The sequence below is a fragment of the Hyaena hyaena genome, unplaced genomic scaffold, assembly GCF_003009895.1.
Source record: "Hyaena hyaena isolate Hyena2069 unplaced genomic scaffold, ASM300989v1 scaffold_1237, whole genome shotgun sequence".
Classification (NCBI taxonomy): Eukaryota; Metazoa; Chordata; class Mammalia; order Carnivora; family Hyaenidae; genus Hyaena; species Hyaena hyaena.
This window is the reverse complement of record NW_024081872.1, coordinates 314,088-320,535: the sequence shown is the minus strand read 5'-3', so window position 1 is coordinate 320,535 and position 6,448 is coordinate 314,088. Positions and strand designations below refer to the sequence as shown.

At 39.4% G+C, this 6,448-nt stretch overlaps 1 pseudogene; it reads right to left on the bottom strand.

Moving 5' to 3' along the window:
• Nucleotides 1-3,629: 3,629 nt before the first annotated feature.
• LOC120224734 lies at nt 3,630-5,609 on the bottom strand (annotated as a pseudogene).
• Between the last annotated feature and the right edge of the window lie 839 nt (nt 5,610-6,448).

Sequence of the window (6,448 nt, the reverse complement as noted above, 5' to 3'; positions counted from 1 at the left end):
TATGGCATCATTTTCCAAGATGAAATATTACTTATAGTGAAAATATTGTGTTTTATTCCAACTGAATCAATACTAAGGTGGACAGCTTCACTGAAAACTGATTTTATTTTGGAAAAGCCATACAATTTAGCTTCTGCAATTTATAACTGACATTCTAGGGAGAACTGATGTCTAAATTCAATCAAATATTTGTGTTATCATTTTTCTTTGAAAGCTGGAATTGTCAATGGAGTAATACTGGATTAGGCAGCTGGTGTGACAGCAAGCATTTCATAGGAATCATTGATTGTGGTGATGTCCTTTATTGACATGCCTGTGCTTTCCTATTAAACAGTGGTGTAAAGGGTAAGATGTTGGCAGGGATTAAGAAATAGTTTAAACCAGCTGATTAAACTTTCCTGATAACTCTACCAGCACACATTCAAACACAATTTTTATACACAATATTTTTACTCCGAATCTGGCCAGCAGTCTTTTAAACAATTCTCTTCCTTCTCCATGAATGAGTTCTGTGCCCTTAATAAACATTCTTCATGCCTCTGCAGAGAATAAAACACAAAATAAGAACCAAAAAAATCTGCTTCTGATAATATTATATCCATTATATAAGACTATGGTAATAGTTTTATAATTGTAGAGGACTTCATAGGTTATAAGCTACTTTTTATAAACATCTTGGGAAACAATAAAAACAGGTATCTAGAAACTAAATTTGTATACCTTGCAAAGTATGAGACTGGAATCAGAACACTGGAACACTGGCTTTTCTGACTGACAATAGTGACCAAGGGCTAGTGCCTGTTGTGTATTTGCGTTTCAAAAATGCCTATAGATATACAATTGTGTTTAACATAGGCACATTTATACCAAAATCAGATAAAGATACCACTAAAAAAGAAAACTGCAGGACAATATCCCTCATGAAGATAGATGCAAAAATTGTCAATAAAATACTAGCAAATCGAATTCAACAATACTTTAAAAAATCACTTGGCACAATCAAGTGGGGTTTATTCCTGGGCTACAAGAGTGGTTCAATATTAACAAACCAATGTGATACATCATGTCGATAAGAAAAAAGATAAGAACCATATAATATTTTTCAAAAGATATAGAAAAAGCATTTGACAAAGTACAATGTCCATTTGTGATAGAAAACCTCAACAAAGTAGGTTTAGAGGTAACATACCTCAACATAAAGGCCATCTATGAAAAATCCATAACTAACATCATCCTTAAAGGGAAAAACCTCAGAGCTTTTCCCCTAAGATCAGGAACAACACACGGATGTCCACTCTCACCACTTTATTCAATGGAAGTCCTAGTCATATGAATCTAGCAGCAGAAAGAAATAAAAGGCAGACAAATCATTAAGGAAGAAGTGAAACTTTCACCAGTTGCTGATGACATGATAATATTTAATAAAAAAAAAAAAAAAAAAAAAAAAAGAAGAGAGCCTGAGTGGCTCAGCTGATTAAGCATCTGACTCTTGATTTCAGCTCAGGTCATGATCTCACGGTTTGTGAGTTCAAGCCCCATGTCAGACTCTGAGATGACAGTGTGGAGCCTGGTGGGGATGCTCTCTCTTTCTACCTCTCTCCTGCTCTCTCTCTCTCTCTCTCTAATAAGTAGATAAATAAACTTAGATAAAAAAGAAAACCCAAAAGTCTCCACCAAAAGACTTCTAGATCTAATAAACAAATTGAATAAAGTCACAGGATACAAAATCAATGTACAGAAATCTGTTGCATTTCTATAAACCGATAACGAAGCAGCAGAAAGGGAAGTGAAGGAAACGATCCCATTTGCAACTACACCCAAAATAATAAGATACCTAGGAATAAACTTAACCAAAGAGAAGAATGACCTGTACATACTATAAAAACACTGATAAAAGAAATTAAAGATGACACAAACAAATGGAAAAATATTCCATGCTCATAGATGGACAGAACAAATATTGTTAAAATGTCTATATTGCCCAATCATTCTACACATTTAATGAAATCATTATCAAAATACCACCAGCATTTTTTCACAGAACTAAAACAATCCTACAAGTTGTACAGAATGACAAAAGCCAAAGCAAACTTGAAAAAAAAAAAAAGCAAAGTTGAAGACATCACAATATTGGACTTCAAGTTATATTTAAAGCTGTGGTGATCAAAACAATATGGTACTGGCACAAAAATAAACACATAGATCAACAGAACAAAATAGAAAATCCAGAAATAAAACCACAATTATATGGTCAATTAATCTTTGACAAAAGAGGCAAGATTATGCAATGGGGAAAGACAGTCTCCCTAAAAAATGGTGTTGGGGAAACTGAACAGCAGCATACAAAAGAATAAAACTGGACCACTTTCTTACACCAACACAAACATAAATTCAAAATGTATTAAAGACCTAAATGTGAGACCTGAAACCATAAAAATCATAGAAGAGAACACGGACAGTAACTTTTTTGACATCAACCATAGCAACTTCTTTCTAGATATATCTCCTGAGGCAAGGGAAATAAAGGCAAAAATAAACTATTGGGACTACATCAAAATAAAAAGTTTCTGCACAAAGAAGGAAACAATCAACTAAAATAAAAGGCAACCGATGGAATGGGAGAAGATATTTGCAAATGACGTGTCCAATAAAGTGTTACTATCCAAAATCTATAAAGAAGTTAGAAAACTCAATACCCAAACAAAATATCTTATTAAAAAATGGGCAGAACACATGAACAGACACTGCTCCACAGGAGACATATAGATGACCAACAGACACAAGAAAAAATGCTCATCTTCACTCATCATTGGGGAAATGCAAATCAAAACTACAATGAGATGTCATCTCAAACCTGTCTGAATACTAAAACAAAAAACAGAAGAAACAATAGGTGTTGGCATGGATGTGGAGAAAAAGGAACCCTCGTGCACAGTTGGTGAGAAAGCAAATTTGTGCAGTCACAGTGGTAAACAATATGGAGTTTTCTCAAAAAGAAAAAAAAAACTATCTTATGATCCAGTAATCACACAATCACACTACTTGGTATTTACTCAAAGAATACAAGAACAGTAATTCAAAGAGATACATGCACCCTTATGTTATGTTTACAGCAGCATTATTACAATAGCCAAATTATGGAAACAGCCTGTGTACCTCAATAGATGAATAGATAAAGAAGAAATCATATACATACATTATATATTATATAATATATATATATATATTTTTTTTTTCAACACTCAAACTGAAGGGAAACTTTATTGAGTCTTCTTGTGAAAACAATCTAGTTTAAAAGTGAGGTGGGGGGGCACCTGGGTGGCTCAGTTGGTTAAGTGTCCGACTTCAGCTCAGGACATGATCTCACAGTTTGCGGGTTCGAGCCCCGTGTGGGGCTCTGTGCTGACATTCAGAGCCTGGAGCCTGCTCCAGTTTCCGTGTCTCCCTTTTTCTCTGCCTATCTCTCACTCATGCTCTGTTTCTCTCTCTCTCAATAATAAATAAAAACATTTTTTAAAAGTGAGGTGAGGTTAAGAGAAAAGAAAGAACATGAAACCTTCCACAGACACACAGTCAGACAGATAGACACAGAGGCTGGCACTTGGAGGCTGGGAAAGGCTGCTTCCATGTCAAATCTTTCCCATCTTGGAGGTGAAATCATCACAGATTCAGGTAGTTCCTCCTTTTATTTAATCTTTTGCTCAGCTGTCTTCTCTGGTGAGTGGATGTGCATCTATCTGTTCCTTTCTCAGGAAGGCCTGGAATGCCAAGACCTTGGCTTGGGCCTTGCCTCACACCTGAGTGATCTTGCCATTTGTGAGCTCGAGTTTCTCCTCTGCATAGGTCTTCAGGGCCTGGTGTCTCTGGCCTTTTCAGTTCAGCTATATAATCTTTGAGACACTTCTTCAGTGATTCTCCATTCATGGGATACCCTTCGATCATCTTATTTTTCTCAAACTCCTTCAAGAGGTCAGTGAAAGACTTCCATGATGCTCAGTTCTTCAATGAGTTGGTCTTTTTCTTTCAGAGTTGTCTGGATCTCAGCTTTTGCAAGTTACCTCTGCTTCTGAGCCTGGTACACTATTCCTTCAAACCTGCCATGATCTTCCACATTTTCAGGTTCTTTGCACGGAGTGCCTCATACCTGCTCCTCAGCAGCATGTTCTCCTCTCATGTGGCTTCCATCACTTCTGGCTATACTGTAGCAAGTCCATGATGGCTCCCATGGACAGCAGAAGACCCCTAGGTCCAAAGACATATGGAAGAGTGTCCAGCATGGGAGCACCTGAGGCTACTAGGAAGTCAAGTTCCATTAGTTTCACTTGAGGCAGATTTCCTGAGAAAGGCGTGGCCATGTCCTACGCACTTCTGGTCTCTGGGGCCACAGGAAACAGTGTGAGGGCTCCCCTCAAGAGTGGGTCAAACTTGAGTTATAAGGACTGTTTTCTCAGGGCTGACTCCTTAAATGAGGAATTCCCAAACTGTTCCAGATAATTCTTGTTGGCTCCTGTGCCTAGAAACTCAGCTGGGTTTCTGAAGTCCTCCTCAACCAGATCTGAGGCAGGCTCTGACCTGCACCTAGGAGCAGGGGACATTGATGCACTGGCATATTCCACAGCTTCTTCCTCACTTGCTGTGCCCAGAATCCCTGATACAGTTTGTGCCACAGGGGTGTCATCCACCCAAGGTGAAGACATCTGCTGGCTTGGAGGGAAGTGCCCTGTGGCCTCAGCAGCAGCATGCAGATGCTTGGCCACAGGCTCTATTTGCTTATTCTGGGAGCTGGGCCTCTGCTCTACTTTATTTTTCTATTTTTTTAATGTTTTATTTATTTTTTGAGGGAGAGAGAAAGAGAGAGAGAGAGAGAGCATGAGCAGGGGAGGCTCAGAGAGAGAGGGAGATACAGAATCTGAAGACAGGCGACAGGCTCCAAGCTGTCAGCACAGAGCCTGCCATGGTGCTCGAACCCACGAACCGTGAGATCATGACCTGAGCGAAGTCGGACGCCCGACCGACTGAGCCACCCAGCGGCCCCTCTCTTCCACTTTTGGACTTAAAGTTTGGGTCATCCAGCTTATATTATTTCAGGTTGTAAGATGCCTGGGGAAGGGGAACAGGCCCCTCACCCACCTTTTCAGGTGCCTTTTCCTGCCTCCCCTCTGGTATTCTAGAAGGAGGCTTAAGGCCAAGTCTTTTCTTTGGTGGGTTTAAACTTTTGCTGATGATGTTGTCAGAGAAATCAAATTCTAGCCCTGTGGACCAGTTCCTCCAAGAAGTAGCCCTTTGGTCATCAGCTTCTTCCTTCTGAGTACTTGGGGATGTGGCCCCTCCAGGATTCAGAGGACTGGTCAGGATGATGTTCCCAGGACCAAAATTAGTGTCTTCAGGACTGGCTGGGCCTTAGCAGGCAGGTCTATGAGGGGCCCTTTGTCACATGCTCCTTTGGGGTGAGTGCCAGGGAGCAAAGTAGCTGTGACTTAGGAGGCAAGGAGCAGGTTTGAGCTATCCCTGGCACCTCTATGAGGATCTTCTGTTCTGTCTTGGGAAGCCAGCTGGGAAGAGTTTTCTAGGATTTCAGAGGTAGATATAAAACTTTTCTCTAACTCCATTATTCCATTATATCTAATGCCATTATATATATGGAATATTATTCAGCCATGAAAAAGAATGAAATATGGCGATTTCCAATGATACAGATGAAGCTAGAAATTATAATGCTAACTGAAATGTCAGAGAAAGACACATACCATGTGATTTCACTCACATGTGGGATTTAAGAAACAATACACACAAAGGGCAAATGAGAGAGAGAGACAAATCAAGAAACAGACTCTTTTTTTAAAAAATGTTTATTTATTTTGAGAGAGAGAGAGAGAAAATTAATTGGGGGGGTGGGTGTTGCAGAGAGAATGACCATGGTCAACAAGGGGCCCAACTCCGGGCTAAATCTAACAACCGTGAGATCATGACCTGAGCTGAAACCAGGAGTCTGATGCTTAACTGACTGAGCCACCCAGCCACTCCTATAGGTTCTAAATTATAAAGAACAAACTGTTAGTTACCAGAGAGGATGTGTGTGAATGGATAGGTTAGAGAGGCAATGGGGATTAAGGAGCATAATTATCATGAGGAGCACTGGGTGATGTATGGAAGTGCTGAATTACTGTATTGTACACCTGAAACTAATAGAACACTGTATGTTAACTAACTGGAATTAAAATAAAAACTTAAAAGAAAAGCATAGGCATATTTACTTTGGCTCTTGGTGTAAACAAACAAATGAATAAATAAGAAAAACAGAAAGTGCTGTAACAGTTTATATAATGCGTAGTATCCTGCTTATCATTCTAATGAGCTTCTGCCCAAATAAATCTAAGAGTGTAGACATGAATCTGCTCTTCCCTCAGTCAGTCTCAATCCCTATGTGCTTCTCATCACATGAGAACCT